Source organism: Canis lupus, chromosome 3 (assembly GCF_048164855.1).
Source record: "Canis lupus baileyi chromosome 3, mCanLup2.hap1, whole genome shotgun sequence".
Classification (NCBI taxonomy): domain Eukaryota; kingdom Metazoa; phylum Chordata; class Mammalia; order Carnivora; family Canidae; genus Canis; species Canis lupus.
This window is the reverse complement of record NC_132840.1, coordinates 4988351-5007980: the sequence shown is the minus strand read 5'-3', so window position 1 is coordinate 5007980 and position 19630 is coordinate 4988351. Positions and strand designations below refer to the sequence as shown.

General features: G+C 40.9%; 2 long non-coding RNA genes across 2 annotated transcripts; both read right to left on the bottom strand.

Annotated features, from left to right (window-relative positions):
- Positions 1 to 318: 318 nt before the first annotated feature.
- LOC140624432 (uncharacterized) lies at positions 319 to 2581 on the bottom strand. The gene is made up of 3 exons (XR_012023922.1): positions 2381 to 2581; positions 1353 to 1480; positions 319 to 620 (listed from the first exon to the last, which is right to left on the bottom strand). It is a non-coding gene; the product is annotated as an uncharacterized lncRNA (long non-coding RNA).
- A 12018-nt stretch (positions 2582 to 14599) lies between these two features.
- LOC140624430 (uncharacterized) lies at positions 14600 to 19239 on the bottom strand. The gene is made up of 3 exons (XR_012023909.1): positions 17515 to 19239; positions 15552 to 15607; positions 14600 to 14683 (listed from the first exon to the last, which is right to left on the bottom strand). It is a non-coding gene; the product is annotated as an uncharacterized lncRNA (long non-coding RNA).
- Positions 19240 to 19630: the final 391 nt, after the last annotated feature.

The window sequence follows — 19630 nt, the reverse complement described above, 5'->3', positions numbered from 1 at the left end:
ATTATTAGTGAACTTATTGATTTCTCCATTCCTAGCCATTTGTAGAAATACATGTTTTGGTCCTGTTTCTGATGCCCCAGAAATAGTGATAGATATATATATATATATATATATATATATATATATATATATATATATATATATATATATATCTTATTCTCTCTCTATATATCTTATTCTATATATATATATATATATATATATATATATATATATCTTATTCTATATATTTTGGAGTTGTAACACCCATATTTTGATGGTCAATAAGACTTGCATGCTTTTCCTAAGGAAAAAGGCATAATGTGGAGTAACTTTGCAATTTTTAATATTATTTCTGCTTCTAAAATAAGTTAACCATTTATATCAGTCTTTACATGCCCTGCATCCTATTTGCCAAATCAATTAATATGAATGTTCATATCGATTCACATTATTTAAAAAAGTGACTTGCACAAAAGGGTTTCAGGCTTCATTTTGTCCACATGTGAATGTAGGAGTCACTCTTGCGGGGAGCACAGACTTCATATTAGTTGGGCACAGATGCAAACACTAGCTCTAATACACTCTTTCTCTGTGACTTTAGGTAGGTTCTGGAGTCAGCATGAACTCAGCTTCTTCAGCTGTAAAAACAGTAGAATGATACATACCTCACAGGTTGTGGTCAAGACAGAATGACAGCTAAATGAGAATAGCATATAAAGTTCCTGGTAAACTGTAGAGATACTAGCTCTCCTTCTCTTTCTTCAACCACCTGCAGAGTATTCCTGTTTACCAACTATTCCAGTTTCTTATTGTCATTATGGGGGCCCTCTCCAAAAGAGGAGTATACAAACCTACACTGTTAAACTTGAGGGGCCACGTGAACTGCTTTTGCCAATGAAATGTGGACAAAGTGATGTGTTGCTTCTGAACAAGAGCAGCTTGGTCCATCATACCTTGTTGTACTCTAGGTCATGACAATGATAAGACCCCACCATTAGCATGGGGCCCAGAGTGAAGATGACAGATGATAGAGGTACACCTGAACTTAGCTAACATGCAATATATGAAAGAGCAATAAACATTCTTTTTTTTTTCATTTTTTTGAATAACTGGGGTTGGGGTACATTAATTACCATGGCCTACCCCACCAAAAATAAAATAAAGCATCTAGTATGTTCAGGTAGGGGAAAAAGTAAAACAAACAAACAAGCCATGCTTACTTAAAACCTAAGTAAGAACAAAGCTCTTTGTGAGTTATTAAAATTATTTATAGATGCTCTTTGCCCTCAAAGAGATCACAGTCCATTATTCAGCATATGTTGTTATAAATTATCTCTTTTCCATTCACACAAGGAAAGATGTTCTCTGACCTGGAAACATGAAGAAGATGTCCAAAAATGTCCTTCTGCCAAAAGGGTGTGGAATGAAGAGAGATTTTCCTCATTGTATCCACATCTTATTCTACATATAGCCCAAAGTGACTAGCTCACTGCAGTGTCTGTTATTGTAGAAAGACAAAAAGCAATTCCACGAGCTATTTTAGTTTTCCTAATGGAAAAACTAGATGCTACAGATGAAAGAGTTATTACAAAAATAAGTCTTAGCTTTTCTATAAAAGCATCCAAAATGTGCTGCACGTCTCGGCCAGTCCATCAGCACTGTGAAGGTGTACATTAACAGACAGGATCTCTAATCAAAATCTATCTTATATTTAAATACCTCTTTTTCCCTAGAAAGTAGTTAAAAGAGACAGAAAGGGCACTTAATGTTGAATGAACATGTTTCAGCCCAATTTTGGATGCACCCTGGTCCTGATGAGAAGCCCTGTGAGTAGAAGTCACCCCAGCTACACACCCCATTCTGTTTTCTCTCTTCCCCTTCCTGGCATTATGGCTCTTCATCCCCATTTTCAAGTTCTGCTTCTTATCACAAGCTCCTCTATCCCTGATCCTTGTCATTTCTTCTTTTGTTCAAGTTTTTAATGGTGACAAAAAAACATATGTAACATAAAATTTACTGTCCTAACCATTTTTAAGTGTACAGATCAACAGTGTTAAGTATATTTGCATTGTAGTGCAACCAATCTCCAGAACTTCTTATCTTGCAAAATTGAAACTCTGTACCCATTAAGGTAACAACTCCCCATTTCTTCTCTCCATTCCTTGGCAATTGCCATTATTACTTTCTGTCTCTATGACTTTGGCTACTCTTGACATGGTGGGTAAGTAAAATCACACAGTATTTGTCTTTCTGCAACTGACTCACTTAATATGATGTCCTCAAGTTCTATCCATGTTACAGTATATGCCAGCCTTTCCTTTCTTTTTAAGGATAAATAATATTCCTGTGTGAGTGTGTGTGTGTGTGTGTGTGTGCGTGCGCACCACATTTGGCTTACCTAGTTACAGTTGATGGACATTTGGGTTGTTTCCGTCTTTTGGCTACTGTAAATAATGCCATTATGTACATGGATGTACCATCTCTTCTTACTTTTCACTTTGTGCAGAATCTCAGCACAGGATAAAATGGATTTTCTTTTCCACCCTCAGTTGCATTTGGGCAGGAATTAAACAGCAGAGCTGGAAGTAGAAGTAGTTGGGGCACCTGTCTTGGGCATAAAGTATAAAGAACTCAAAAAAAAAAAAAACCCTCAGCAATCAAGGCCGATAGTACTTCAATATACTCTTTTAAAATATCAAAATCAATGCAAAAAAAAAATCCATGATAGACAAAATATAAAAATTTTAAAAAAGAAACAAGAATGGTACATCTACAAGCTATACACATCTGAATTAGAATCAGAAGCAAAAGAAAAAAATAGTAACATTGATCCCGCCTTTACTTAAAATTTGCCATTATTAGTGGAAATTTGCATTTGTTTTTAATTATTCATTGAAATATTATTTATTTTGATTACTGAGTTTTTGGTACCTCCTTTAGATAGTGTGACACTGGTAACATTGCCTCACTTTCCCAACTCTAGCCCCAGCCCTGTCAAATAGATGAGACTTATGTGCTTATGTTCCCCATTGGCTTTATAAAACCAGATTAGGCCAAGCAATCGCTCCTTTATTATTATCTTTCTAAATCCGAGAAACAGGTCAGGTTCCACAATGTAAGTTATCATCCATCTGGCCCATGATCTGTCAAATACATCATTTTTTGAAACACCTCTTTTGGTGAAAATAAATTTTTCATGGCCAAATTAGTTTTGTAAATGATCGGTCGAACAGAGCTAAACAGATATTACTTGAGAATGTCTAGGAATACATATGCTGGATGTGTCAATGTATACTGATGTGACAATACATATTATGAATCTCTGAGGTAGGTGCAGCCTACAGCATTTTCATATTTGAGCAAGAAAGCACCATTTTCAAGGGCAATCCAACACGGTCATCCAGGGAAATGTCTCCACAATCTTGGGGAAGGGATCTCAATCAGCTCTTGGAGAAGATGCACATACCTCATGAAAAGGGAAATTGATAACAGGCATGCTGACACCACCTAAAGAATGGTGTCACAACAGAAAGTCGAAAATAGCTCACTTGCCACTCTGGGAAAATAAAGTTTACGTTGCATGATTTAACATCCCCCTGTTGTTAGATAACATGCAGCTTCATGTAGAATAGAATAGGAGAAATGTGAGTTATTGTTAGCAACTCTTTTATAGCTGAGAAAAAAGCACCATTTTACTAATTTCATTTTAATTTTCATAAGATCATCATTTCGAGTTGGAAGACAGAGTCAAAGCTGGCTTTCCAAAAGGTGGGAAAATGGACCTGAAAGTGGCTTCTCTTTCAGCATTGCATTAGTGAACTCTACTTCTCTGGGTGAAACAATGCAGAGAAGTTTCCTTTTATTAGATCCTGGCAGGTCAGTTGTCTTAAAGACATCCCATTAAAGAGAGTAGACAAAGTTTATTGGGGGCTCCCCATATGCCAGATCCTATACTAAGCACTTGAGAGATGATCATTTTTAACACCTATGACAGTCTCATGAGGTAGAAACTATAATTACCCCCATTTTACTCAAAAGGAAGTTAGGTTCAGCGAGGTTAAGTCATTTACCAAATTCACCTACTTAGTACGTGATGGAGCTTGGATCAGAAGCCAGGCTGACTGGAGTTGGTTCGTAACCACTAGTGGTTAGAACTGTAAGACCTTTGCCTTCTAAGTATCAGCAGACATTAAGCTGGTACCCAGCCGTCAGCAACTTCAGGTGGGAATACGGCCACTCTGGCGAGGGCCAACGTAAATGATGCTTTGTTGAAGGAATGAAAGAGCAACCAAGGGAAGTGGTGGCAAGACCATCAACATCAATATAATAGCTTGACACTTTTCCTGAGCCCAGTCGTCAAAGAGAAGAAAAGGAAAAGCACTCCATGCTAAGGTGGAGTTATCATGGTAAAGGTACCAATTCCCAGAAAAAAAAAAAAGATTAAATCTACTTCAGCTGCATCATATACACAAACTTCTAGAGAAAGAAAAAAAGGTGAATGATTTTCAAAACCTGTCTGTGGCAAAGACATTGATTGACTCTACTCCCAAAACCTATGTTCTTTTCCATGTTTCTCCATTCCCTTCCAAGAGGGTTGTGGGATTAGCTCTGACCAATGAATTTGGCAAAGATTTAAGAGCTAAGGCATGACCCTTCAGCTTTTCCTGCCTCCTGCAAGGACATAAACGTTTCAATGACTGAGCCAAACATAAACTATCTCAGATTGTTACTGCAAAGAGGACATCTTCTGAATATTAGAATAGAATATTCTATATCCAATAGAATATTGGAATAGAATATTCCAATAATATTCTAATATACCACATCTTCTTTATCCATTCGTCCACTGATAGATAGGTAGTTGTTTCCATATCTTGACTATTGTGACTAATGCTGCAATAAACATGGTAGGGCAGCTATCTCTTTGAGATCCTGTTTTCATTTCCCTTGGATAAATATCCAGAAGCGGAATTGCTGAATCATATAAGAGTTCTATTTTTAACTTTTTGAGGAAACTTCATACTGTTTTCTGAAGTGGCTGAACCAATTTATGTTCCCACCACCAAGGTACAAGAGTTCCCTTTTCTCTACATCTTTATGGAACCTAAAAAATCCAAACTCCTGGAAACAGAGAGTTGGATGGTGGTTACCAGAGTCTGGGAGGTGGAGAAAATGGGAATTTTGGCCAAAGGATACAAATTTCCAAGTTATAACATAAATAAGCTCTGGGGGATCTAATGATTACAATGATTATAGTTAATAACACTGTATTGTATTCTTGAAAGTCACTGAGAGAATAGATGTTAAATGTTCTCAGCACATGCACACACGCACAGATACAGATTATAGGTCCACACTCCGATCTACTAAATCAAACTTCCAAAGGTGGAGCCTGAATCTCTGTCCTTACAAAGCTAGGATAGTCTAATGATTAGCGGTTTTGAAAAACATTGTAAGAAACACTGTTAGATACGGTCCCACTCAGCCTTTCAAGTTGTTTCCTCTCCAAAGCATACCATTATAGATATAAAAAGAAACACAAGGAAATCCATAGATATTGAAGCTAAGTCCTGGGTGTCCTAGCATAGTATGGCCAGCTGGTGTCCCAGCTCTGCTATACACAACTGGTGTGGCACTGGGAAAATTATTCAACTTTTCTAAATTTACTTTTATCATCTGGAAATTAGAGATAAAAATGGCATAGTTATCTTCTTGACTGAAGTACTAGCTACAGAAATGTGTATATTTGCCAAAGCTTATGAAATTATACACCTGTGTGTATCTCACTGAATGTAAGTTTTATGGTAATAAATAATAACAGTAACAATAAAAATAGTACCCACTTGGCGAAGGCACTGTGAGAATGAAGTCAGATAGCCACAGAGAACACTTAGCAAGGTATCTGGCTCTTTTGGAAGTCTTGCTACGATTACAAAATACATTGTTTATTATGTACCATCATCAGAATGTCTTCCAAAGTCACACATACCTAAAGCCGCAGTAGATTTGGTTAGTTGGGAGGAGAACTCAGATATGTTAGATTGTGAATGGTGTGATCAAGGTATACTTCTTCATGTTTTAAGTGCGTAAGTTCTCTTTACCAAAACTATTTCACAAAACAAATTTCATACTTACTATGTGAGTTTCTTACAGAATATTTTGACTTCCAACCTCAGCTTATTCATGATTTATAATTTTGCAGATGGTGCATGCTCCAACACGCAATATATATTTTGTTATGCCTTTGCTATAATTAATCAAGCAAAAAATGAGTATTATATTTCCTAATGACAACTTTGTGCCTGCAAAGAAAAACCTTGCCACAATGTTAATACATCTATATGGTCGCCTGCATCAAAACGTACAATCCTTAATTCTAATTTCAAGCTTTAATTGCTATAGGCCATAATAATAAAGGATTTTTGCAAAAGAAAATACACTGTGCATAGGCTTTCTCCTTAAGAAATGCAACACAGTATAATGATAGATGACACACAGAAAAACCGCACGATAAAGAATATCAAGCATTACAAATGTGTTTGGAGAGAGAGAAATTAAGTTGCTACAAATTTTAATTTACTGGAACCCAAGAAAATACACTTAACAATGATAGACTTTAAGGCAAAAGTTTTTGTTGCAAGAAATATGTAAAATATAATATAAACTCTTCCATTAAGAAGATCCCTGGAAACATCTGAATTTTTATTGAGTTTCTATTCTGTGCCTTGCTCTGTGCTAGAAATTCCAGGGATGTCAATGATGGGAAAAGCAAGATGCTTTGCTCAAGAAACATATACTTTCTGCAGGGAATGTTGCCTATGGTTGCGGTTTTGATAAATTATCTATCTCCTCTCTCTGGAACTCAGAACAATAGCAACCAGAACAAAAAATCTTAAAATAAAACAAATGATAAATACGATCATCACAAAGAGACAAATGACTCCTGGACAACAGAATGATCTGGTTGTAGAAGACTGTTTATAGTAACATATCTGAAGAAAAGCAAGAGGAGCAGGAGATGAGACAGATTTACAACGTATCTCAGCCAGGTATGTGGTGGAAGGTGGGAAAGAGGTCAGACATGGGCTAGTCCTGTTACAGAAAAGGCAAAGAGGCTGCAAGTGTGAGGGCATTGAAAATTGGATCATCTCTGTGATCTCCTTCACTGATGCGGCTTCCTATAAATCTGTATTTATAACAAGTCTTCTCACACAATTCCCAACACACAGGCACACACTTGTTGGTCTTCTCATTGTTACCAATTTCATTCACATGTTTAGTTTCTTAAGAGCAAGCAGTTGATGTAAGTTGGCCTTCCCATAAGAAGATAGTAGATACGTGTTGAATATGTACTATGTCCTTATAGTTGATATCTTGTTTTTGATTGCTCTTCTTAACAGCCCCCAAAGCTAGGTATCCTTACCCTATCATTATGTGTAACCCAAATGTCCTCTCCTCCTTTAGTTTATAAGGTGCAGGGAAAGTATCCAGATTCATAACTCAGGCCCTTTAAATATCCCCGCCCCCAATTATCCATTGTCATAAAAGCATTATCAAACATTACAAACCACATTGAAGGTGTCTGGCAGGAAAATGAGAAGATGTATATTATATTAATCTAGAAAATATCTCCATCAGACATTCTTCTTCTCCATAGTCATTTCCTAGTTTTGATAACAGTGGTACCACCTGCATGTGAGATGTAGCAGCCAGGTACAATTTATATCTACTTTGACTCTGACTCTCAATTTTTCACCTCTCAACCATTCAAGATGCTTATTCAAAGCAAAAAAAAAAAAATCTGGAGCTATATTGTCCTTGAGAAAGTAATTTGGGAACCATTTTTCTACACCTGAACATTTTCTTTCTGCTCGCTATTCATTCCACGTATTATTTATTTGTTTGGAACACATATGGGATTCCTCTTAGGAGAAATTCTGGTGAATGAAGTTGTCTTCATTGCTTTAAAAGTAGTTGGGATTGTGAGCTTCTGTTTTGTCAGATCTCCTCCACTTAAGACTGAGATAACTCAAGTGTTAGGAAAATACAATAAATATTCTCATCAATCATCATCTCTGGGACTCAGACAAGACTGAATTCTTGGACTTGCAAAGCAAAAAAGGTCAAAGCCAAAGTTAGCTTATCCTGGGAGGTCATCTGAAGATCTATCGTTAGCATTTCCCTGGTGATACTGCAACCTGCCGTGTGCATCTCCTCCCTCTTGTGTGGGAAAGAAAAGCAGATGCGTAGAATGTGAGTCTGTGTCTAATTCTCTGATGAAGAGGATAGCTTCTCAATGAGCTTGAGAGAAAACCTCAAGCATCAAAGAAGTGAATACAGACTTCATGGTGGTGGTAGCGCTTGGAAGATGGTGGGCAAAAGCATGACATGTGAGAAAATAGGCACAGGCACTTTTTCTATGCCTTCTATACATTTACGCGGGTGAGGCTGGCCGTTTGTCTGAATCAGCTCATCCACCTTGGGCTCTTTCAGTACCTTGAGGGCGGAAACTATCAACATTGCTTAGAACCATTTATCTTTGAATACATGCTTGATTTTATTATTCTTGATATACTGATAACGACTCGGAATCTTATCTCTGATCTTCCAATCCTACCCAAGCTCTTCTGCTTATCCTACTTTAGTCCCTCTTGATGTACCTTTCCTTTTCCAGAAGATGTGTATGAGCCACACATGTAAATTGATCTGTTCTCATGCAATTGTGAGGCAGCATGTTCTATGAAGGGTGCAGTGGCCACAGAATCCAATGGATTAATCAGAAAAATAATCAAACAAATGAATCTGTCATTGATAATTGCAATGTACACAACTGGCAATGTATAGCTAGACATAGAAGAAATTTGGACATATCAGGAGCAGAGTTCCATCTTTTCCCAAAATAAATCTCACTTAGACCTAATATTACTATATATTATTCCCTTCCTTTGACTTCCTCTTTTATTCTGGTCTTTCCTCCCTTTACTTCTACCCCACCTAAAACAGAGAGACAACTGAGTTTGTGGTCAGGCCCACAATGGGTGGAGTGTTATTATCTGGCTAACCCTGTACAAATTGCTTCATCTCCTAGAGCCTCATGCCCCACAACTGAAAAACGAAATTGATAACATCACCTCCTCAGGATTGCCGTGCAAGTTAAGTGACATGGTGAATCCAAAATGCAAAGCGTCTAGTACAGGGATCGTGTACCTGTTACCCAGTAGCTACTCTCCAGAGGGCACCTGGTATATGACTATTAACAGTAATTGCAATAGTGGTAGTAGTTTTAGCATTAATAGAAATAAACTTTTATTCGAGACCTAGAGTACTCTAACTAGACCTGTTCCAATTTCTATGAACATTTGTACTGAAAAGAGGTCATGGTGGTGCTGTAATATTCTCCCTGTGAAACGTGGGAATATCTGTCAGATGGACATAGAGTCTGAGTTTCTCTGTCTGAAATGAACCAACCTCTTCATTCCGGAGACTGAACAGTACTGGCTCTCCTTCTCCAAAGCCTCCATCCATTAGTCTCAGTTTTGTACCCCCTGGGGCCAAGCAAAATAAATAAAATCAGTCTTCTTTATGACAGCCCTTCAGATATTTCAACAAAGTGATCGTGTACCCCCAGAGCATTCTCTTCTCCAAACTATACATCCTCAAATCATGTCTCGATGTGGCTCACATTCCAGGACCTTCAATGTCCTGGTGGCCATTATGACGTCCAGGATTGAAGACTCTAACATAGTCTGTGGCAGAACGCAGATGGCAGAGAAGCACCTGCTATCTGTGCTGAGTGTTTATCAAAGCGGTTAAATAGGCTGGTAGTCTCTCTGTGTTGGAACTTATCAAGGGTATGATGAAATGAAATATCCAGCTCTATGATGTGTGAATGTTGGCAAAGGCAAGCTGTATATGTGTTTTTATACACATTTCTCTCTCTCTCTCTCTCTCTCTCCATCCCTCTCTCCTTCCCCTGCTCCACTAGGAAAGATCCTTTTCAGTAGTTGCAATCTCACACACGTTATGAAAATTAGTTAAGTCTATGTGCACTTAGAACAGTGCCCACCCATGTAAGCACTAAACAGATGTTAGATATTATTTTTATTTTATCCTCACATGCACTGTGACAGGTTCTAGGGATATGTAAATAGCTGGGGATATGTATCCCCAAATTATGTATAAAAAATGGCTGCCACCCTTAATGAATAAGAGTCTTGGGAGGATTTTTTTATATGTAAATGACCAGGCAAGTATGATATCAGAATTAGGCACATGGTGGCCAGAACATAAAGGAAGGGTATTAAATTAATACTGTAGGCAGGTGAGCGAAAGGGGCAAGGAGAATCAGGAAAATATTTTTGGAGGTTAGGACACCCGAGCAGAACATTTTCAGAGACTATATTGGAATGACCTGGAGCATGCATGGGAAAGCTTGTTTTAAGCAAGTGGAAGGAGGTATGCAAGGACAGCAATGCTATGGGCATTTGGAGATAGGCAGAGTTTGACAGGTTTTCATGCATTTGGCTTCAGGATATAGATGTATTATAAGACGTTAAATGTCCAGTTTCTAGGAAGTGTTCATCCTATCAGACTGAATACTTGTCCGTTTACATCTGAGAGATACCCACAGGTACTGGAATGAGAAAGCTACGTGAAGACCCCCAAGCTCCGCAATGTCTAAGCTGTACAAACTTGGACAGACAGCTTAGCATCTAGCTTTGTAGTTTCCCAAAATGAGTGTAATAAGATTGAGTAATAATATGAGAAAGGCACCCCTCTTCTACTAACCGATTAGGAAGCTACTGCCTTTACTGCTCTGGGTATTTTCCATTTATAACACGGTATTTAAAACAGATATTGGCCAAATAAAACATATAAGTATTCTAGAAGTCACAAGGTTAACAAAAGGAAAAGGAAAAGATGTTTATCATGGAAAAGCAATTACTGGGTGTTGGCACGATGGGGAGGGGTAGAGTTAGGAAGAAGAGGACAGAGAGAGGACTGACTACTATTTTCAGCTTCTTTCCTGCTTTGAAATCATACCCCCATTTAAGTGACGGTTTGGCTAAATCTCTCGATGTCTTCTCACAGAATCTTTTGTAAATATGCATATTTTTGGCTGATAGAAAGATAGCCGTACTTCATTTTATACATCTGCCCCATCCCAAACAGTTTTATCTGATGATTGATTATTTTGTAGCACATCTTCCAATGTTTGCTTCCGTGACTCATCCGACTTAAAGAAATTAGACTGTCTGGGTGCATGTCCCCCCTTCTGTGAATGTAAGCGAAGCTATAGGAGGAGAGCACTTCACAGGGTAAACACACTTGGTAAATTTTGCTCCTTTTGATAAACGTTTCTTAGTCAATCAAGACTTGCTTGTACTAAAGACTAAACGATGAGTATATGTCACAAAGCAGGGAACTATTAATGCAATTTGGGCCAGTTAATGGATTCTGCTTTTACTGTTTTTCTTTCATATTCTAAACCAAAATCTCTTTTGAGGAGCTGGCATGCCGTGTAGGATTTTTTTTTCCCTCCTCTCTGTCATCCCTCTTCCCATGGATTCTTCTTCAGATATCTTCTTTGGCAGTAAAGGTTAGCATACATTTATTGAACACCTACCATATGCTTGTGAGGCTTGAGATACAGGGATGAAGCATCAATAATTACTGGTCTCTAGATGCCTTTCACAGAGAGATGGGAGTGAGACAGGCAAATGGGATAATATGCTATGGCAATATCAAATCATACACAAGATTTTCTGTGGAGGGGAAAGGCCAGGGGATATTTTCTGAAGTGTTTGATCCCTTAGCTCAGTTAGGAAAAAAAAAAAAAATAAGATAATAAGGGATAGGTGGCAAAGGCGTGGGGAGTAGAAGGAGAAATACATTCACTGAATATTTACTATTTTTTAGGTACTGTGAATTGTCCCCTTTCTAACTTACCATAATTCTCTGAAGCAGGTACAGATGTCATTACAACTTTACAGATGTGGAAAGTGATGCTCACAGAAGTAAAAGATTTGCCCAGCACCAGGAAGGGCCATACCCAACATTCAGACTTGGGCAGCTCAATTTCCAAGCCCATTCTCTGTGCCTTGCAGTTCTGTTCCCTCCTTTGAGAAGAGCAGAGAAGGAAGAAATGAGAAGCAAGCAATGTCGTGGACACTTTAGGTAGAAAAAAGCAGCTGAAGATCCTCGGATGTCATGGATAGCAAAGGATTGTTGACAAATGGCCTTACCTGGTAGCACGAGGGAACCTAAGTGACCTCTGCACTGAGCACTAGGGTCATTGGACTGCGTCTCTGTGCATCTTCTGGCCATTACCACTGCCCCAGGTTCTCTTTCCCCTGTGTCTCAGGACAGGCCTCCAGCTGTACAGAGTCAATATAAATGTATCCTTTGGACATGGGTTTGAAAAACTGTGCCTGGAGCGACCATAATCAGTAATCATGGGCTTTTAGAGTGAAACAGAAATGTAGACATCTTTTGAGCAAGCCTCTTCATTCTGGACAAAAGAGAAGTAGCTCCGAGTGAGGCAAGTATTTTCCCAAAGTCGGAGTTAACAATCCAGGTCTTCTGCTCATAGCAGAATGATTTATATTTTTATCTAATTAAACATCAGGTGACACTGCCTTCCTGACCCAGGAGGATATTTGTGGGAGCAGCCTAGTCCCCAAAATGGGTTCATAAAACTACAAGCTGAGGAATCTTACTTCCCGCACCTGGTCTCATACCCACATACCTGGTCGTCCTGTAGTCCTTTCCTAGTCAATAATAAACACCTATATCTACCCATTTGGTTGAGTCAGTCACATGAGGATGATCCTTGACATCTTTCTCTCTCTCACTTGCCACAACCAATTCAACATGAAGTCCTGCTTCTGTTTCCAAAGCACACCTAGGGTATGCATCCCTCTTTGCTGCACTGTGTGTTCCAAGCCAGCTGCCCTCTCTCCTTTTTAACTGCAATGATTCACCATGCATCCATTCTTGCTGTCCTGGCTCACAGCCCAAACACTCTTTGTCAACAAATAAAATCAGATCACTCCTGCTTTAAAAAAAAAAAAATCCATATTGCCCATTGCATTTGGGGTACAATTTCCTTGTCCTACAAAGCCCTGGATTATTTGTCTCTGTGTACTTCCTCAGAGTACATTAAGCACCAGGCTTATGAATCTTTTTTAGGTCCTGAGATGCCCCAAGTCCCATTGTGCCTCAATACTCTTACACAATCTACTCCTTCCATGGCGTGTTCTCTCCCTACACTTATCTTAACTCTTCCGTATATTTTAATTCTCAGATGAAAATGAATACCTTTAATGAAAGCTTCACTCACCTCCCCTTACAACCTCTCCCGTATGAATTAGTTCCACAATGATATTCCCTTGCAGACTCCGAGCAATTACATCACATTTAATTATTCATTTATTAGCAAACTGTTTGCCTTTGGGTCAGCCGTTCAATTTTCTGAGCTTTCTGGTCCTCACCTATGAAATGGGCATACTTTGTAGAAGCGTTGTAAGGACTGGAATTAAAGCACTTAACAGGCATTCAATGAATAGCTATGAAAAGTGTTGTTCTTAAATTCCACCCATAGCTCAAAACAATTCTCTGTACACTGGAAAAATCAATCATGGCTGAAGACCCAGAACTAAGGTGACTATCAATCAGAATAGAGAGACTTTTCTGGAATACCTCCTCCAAGAAGAAATCTCTTTCCTAAGCCATCTGTGTATATGCCACCGGTGCATTCCATTTTGACCTACCTGTGCTCTATGGAAAGACCCTATTAGCTCTTAGCCGTGAAGGAAGCCACTAGAAAGGGTAGAGAAATATGCACAACTGGGAAAAAAGGCTGAAATACAGCCTATGCTGTGTAAGTTCATCTGTCTTAAGCTGAGGATGCTAAAGAAAGATTTTTGTAAAAAGCTTTCTGCATCAGGTAACAATGATTTCTTCCTTCCCCATCTCAACACAGACGGTCAATGCTCCAACGTTCATAAAAATTGGAACACAGAGCTCTCTTAAATCCTGTTGTCCAAATTGTAGACTATTTGCAAAGCAAGCCAGTACTGATCTTGAATAACATTTCCAATGGTTCTCCTGGAGCACAAACACATTTAAATGCGCCTATTCACAAGTTTAAAAAAGAATGTAAATGTATGCACATACGAACATTGAAATAGCCTTCTGTGAGGCGGTTTAATAAGCCAACCTCTTAGTCCACACAGCAAACAAACCGGAATTAGAAATCAGAAGCAGAACTGTCATTATGCATACCTGTAATTCATTTTAGGAAATTCGTATGTTCTAGAAAGTTGTCTGCACACCACCATTTTGAAAATTGGATTATATTTTTAAAAGCACTGAAGGAGGTAGCTGTTTTAACCAGCATCCGAATGAAACCTTTGGTAAAGTGAAGAATCATTTTTTGCAATGTGAATAATTGGCATCATTAAATTCACTTTGTAAACAAGGGACACTTGTACCATGTTTAGATTCAAGCAGATGATCCATCTGCTCTTGGTTTCAGGATTCATTCATTCAGTTAGCATTTTTCATGCATTTGCTATTCATGTATTCATTCTACAAATATTTACTGAGTGCTTACCATATGCCTGGCACTGTATTAGATGCTGAAGATACAGGAATGAGCAGGAGAGGTGGAATCCTTCGCCCTCCTGAAGCTTGTACCCTAGTGGGGCAAGAGGACAATAAACACAAACAAATAAAAGTACACAATACGATCTCAAGTAGATAGATAATGTCATGAATAAGAATTAAGCAGTCTAAGGTGAGAGAAAGGGATGGACTGCAGGGGACTGGAGTGTTGGGTGGGAGCTCCTGCTGATGGAAGAGGCAGAGAAGTCCTGGTTAAACGGGCAGAATGAGGGAGCAAGGCAGGAGAAAGACGAGGGGCGGGGTGAAGCAGAAGGAACAGCCAATGCAAAGGTCCTGAATCTGGGGCATGTTTGTGTTTGAACAATAGCAAAAAGCAAGTGCGGCTTGAGTGATCCAAGGAGAGCAGTGGGAAGACCAGCAAGGCACTAGCAAGGCCCTCAGGCATCAGCCCAAGATGCACCGTCTAGACCGTGGATGGACCCATGCATGAGGCAACTGTTCTCAGTACCAGAAGGCGAGGAATAGAAGACTTGGAATCCACAGATTTAAAATAAAAAAAAAAAAAGAATCCACAGATTTCTGCCCACCGTGGAAGGGACGGTTTTCCAAATAAATTAGCATGCTGATATCTTTTTTTTCTTGTATCCTCCTTATTTCATTCTTACCTTCCCTGCCACTGCCTCCCTTCCCTCCTTCCCTCCTCTCCCTGCCTTACTTTCACCGTTTCATGCATATCCGTGTTGTACCTATTGTGTCCCAGGAAATGTGCAGGGATCTGATGGATGCCTTGTGCCCTGGGCTTAGAGGCTTAGAGACAAGTCTTCCCTTTTCCCTACACGCTCCCCATTCACATCAAAACTAGCATCTGCTGAATGAGCTTCTCCACTGGGATAACTTGGGAGTCAAACACACAGAGGTTGGAATCTAGCTTCAATACGTACCTGCTGTACTATCTTGGGGAGCGCATATGGTTTTCCTGTTGTCTCAGTTCTCTCATCTGCAAAATAGGGATAATAATACATACTTTGGTGGGATATTTTGATAATTTCTGGTTTTATTTATAAGCCAGCGATTCTTATTATTGCATTACTATTTCTGCTTGTTTCTTCCTTTACAACTGGAGCCTCAAAGTTAAAGCAAGGACAGAGTTACAAGGGTTGGTAGGAGGCTGAAACCGTCTTCTGACTCTGTCTCCTCTAATGTTCTAGAATTATAGGATATAACCCATGGGATCTGACAACCCAACGTGACCCAGCACGGAGGCAGGCTGCGAAGCTGTTTGTGCCTGTGGGAGATTGTATAATAGCCCCAACTCTCCATCCTTCCCTGTATCCACGCCCTTTGCCACACAACTCTGAAGTTCCTCTCACTTAAAAAGCAGATTCTATTACTCAACCCCTTATCTTTTAATCTGGCCACGTGGTATGCTCTGGTCAACAAAGGCACAAGGTACAAGGGACCATTTTCAGTCCTAAGCCTGCACCTCAAGAGGCCCCTGCATGTTTCTGCATGACATCCTGTGCAGTTGCCACTGCCATGAGAATGTGCCCAAACTAATCCCAGGAGAAGGACGGAAAATACAGGAAGCTGAGCAGTTATCCTAGCCCAGCCCGGTCTGGGTGGGCCAGGCAACCCCAGCCGACCTACAGATGAGAGCCAATAATTGTTATTTTAGGCCACTGGATGCTGGAGTCATTCATAAGCTAGTATTATCGCGGAGATATTTGAGATACTATCTTAGTTTAATCGAAATATTCATTAACAACCATCAATTAATCAAACGTATTTATCGGACTTCTGTAGTTAATACACACCAGGTTCTGAGGATACAGGCATAATAAATCAGAAGGATATCATCCCTGCCCTTGGGGAGCTTAGATGAGGGAGGAAAACAAAGAAATGCTGCTGCTCAGAGTTGAAAAGGGTCTGTTTCAGAGAAAGGGGGTGGCCTGGAGTCAGGGTTTAGCCTGAGAAGATTGACTGACTACTCCTAGCGGTGGGAAGGGGAACTTCATCTAGGAGACGCTCTCCCTCTCCCGGAGAGTAGGACTTTAAAACCCTAGAACCTTAGCTCTGAAAGGATCCTCCCCTGAACTTATCTTGGGTGAGCTCTCATTTACAGCTAGGCTCAGAGAAAGGGAATGACTTACTCAGGGCGACTCAAGGAATTTGTGGCAAATCTAGGACATGAACCCAGCGCATCCCTCCCCAGGGTTGGGACGTCTAATACGACCTCCGATGGGTCTTACGGTGTCAGTAAACTTTGAACCGCCATCAAATTCTTGGCCAGAAGTTTTATTACTAACACCATTGAAAATAAGATCAATCTCCACGATTATTATAATTCATAATTTTAACAGGCCTCCTTTCTTGCTCGGGGCATTTAAGGTGTGATAATAACCAGACCTCATAATTAATAACAGTAATTGATACCTTTCACTGATTGAGCCTCCGCTCTAAGCACAGTTTCGATGGCTTTAGATATGTGGGCACATTTAATCCCTGCCACAACGTACGCACAGATAATAAGCCCCATTTTACAGAACTGGAAACTGAATCTTACGGAGATAAATTCTTTACCACAGTTACTAAGAGGCAGAACCGGGAATCAGACACAGACCAAAGGCCTGTGGTTTTTCTACTTTTCTCTGCAGACCCAGCTGTGGCAACCTTTATGTGCAATGTTGGTTCACAAATGGCATTCCTGTTCCATCCTTCGCAGTGCTTTCCCTCTGCCTAGAGAAGGCACGATTGGGGCCCACCCCAACGTGATAAAACCATCTCCCTGCTTGGATCTTGCCCCATTTTTAACACCTTATACCAAAGGATGCCTCTGGAGCGGGAAGCTTTGAGAAGACCTGGGGGAGCCTGAAGCTTCTAAATGGAAACAAGGAACTGACTCACCAGGGCCTGGTTATCTTCAGAGTCTGAGGAGAGGAGCATCAAAGGGATGAGAGCCTGGTACCTTTGATGAAGGAACCAACAGGAAATTATTAGCCTCATGCTGACAAGGACAAAGACAAGAAAAGGGCCATTTGGGTCTCATCTCTGTCTGGACTGGAAGAGGCAGGAAGCCTAAGGGGCTGTTTAATCTTGGCTCCAGAGCGATGTGAACCCTGGCTTCCTCCCTTGAAGAACAAGGTGAAGGAAAGGTGAGGCAAGTTAAGATAAACACCCAAACTTCTGGCTGCCTGGATGAACTGAATCTTTTAATTTAAGCTGTCAGTGGGTTCTTTCTTCTCTGTCTTTTCCTTTTTTAATCTAAACTGTAATCACACAATACTCCACCCAAGTGCTTGATATGGATTTCTAAGACAGATCCTAACATAGTCATAAAAAAAATCCCCTCTGAAATGTGCACTTTGTACTGTGTCTATGTGTAGGTGTGTTTAAAATGTCACGAACTGGAATACCTAACTCTAGTTCCCAGGAATTAATCACTTAGAAGAGTGAAAGGGGGAAATTAACTTGCTTTAACACTCACAAGACTCTCCAAAGCAGGCGCCAAAATAGAACTTATTGAATAGACGTATGGTTATCTTTCTATAAGAACTAAAACTCTCACAAAAAAAAAAAAGAAAATATTTTTTCTTATCTAAAATTGCCTTGCAAAATTTTCCTAAGTTACTTGGGCTCAACTGCAGGTCACAGACTCTCACAGATTCCTCATAGGGAATAAAGGTATAGCAGTTTTTTTTGGGGGGGGGGGCAAGGAGGTGGCCTTTTTTAAAGTTACAATTCAATGAGATTTAGTTAAATGTGTAAATTTGTGCAACCACCACCACCATCTGATTTTAGAACATTTCAACACCAAACAAAGTTCCCTCATGCCCATCTGTAGTCAATTCCTATTCATACACTGAGCCAGGACCATCACTGATCCGCTTTCTGTCTCTACAAATTTGCATTTTCTGGACATTTATATGAAGGAATCATGCAGTATGTGGCTTTGTATCTGCTTTTAGCATGTTCTTAGGGTTCATTCATAACGTAACGTGCATCAGTGTTTCTTTTCTTTTTAATGGTGAATACTATTCCATTTGGTGGATATACCACATTTGTTTTCTCGGCAATTGAGGGACATATAGGTTATTTCCAAAGCTTGGCTATTATGGACACTGCAGCTACGAACTTTCAGATGCATGTCTTTGTGTGGATGTGTTTCCCGCTCTCTTGAGTAGAATCCGAGGCACAGAATCGATGGATTGTGCAAAGGGACATGGAGCACGACCAGACACTAGGCCTCCTCTGATTCAGATATGCTGTGTCCGTGGAAATCTGCCAAACGATTCTTAACTTATCCTTAGAATCAGCTGATGCTATCTGTCTTTCATGGGTGGGAGGGCCTAAAAGAAGTCCCAAACAACAACAAAACAAACAGGAAACAACTGCTCTCATTTGATGAATTCTGAACAGAAAGCGGGGGGCCGGTCCCAGCTACTACGCCTCCACTGGCGCCCAGGTGCCGTCCGCGGCCAGGCCTGCAGAGCGGAGCCCCTGAAGTCTTTCTGGAGGATCAGGAGATGCGCTCGGCGTCGCAGGCGCTGGTCGGTTTTCCTTCCGTGCGCGTCCTGGCCCTGGCCCGCCGGCTTCAGCTCCCTGCGCCCGCGAGGAGGGGAGGCGCGCACCGACGGCGGCCGGGCCACCAGCAGCTCTGCGGGACCGCGCTCCTCGGGCTCCGCGCACCTGCCGGGCAGCGCGCGCCCCACCCCCGCCGCGGGCGGCCCAGGGCACCCCCAGCATCCAGGCTGGGGCGCGGGACTGGCGGGGGGCAGCATCAAGGGGTGAGAGGGGAGTGCGGAGGCCGCAGAGGCGGGGGTGCGGGCCGGGGCCGCGAGGCCGGTCCCCTGGAGGCCTTGGGGCGGGGCGCTGGCGGCGCAGGGGCCTGGCGCAGGGACGCGCGGTCCAGAGGCCGGGGCCACTCCGAGGGCGCGGGGAGCGGGCGGGGTGGGGGGGAGCGTCGACGGTGGGCGCGCGGGGAGAGAGGCGGGCGCCCCCAGGGCCTCCCCGCGCACCCCGA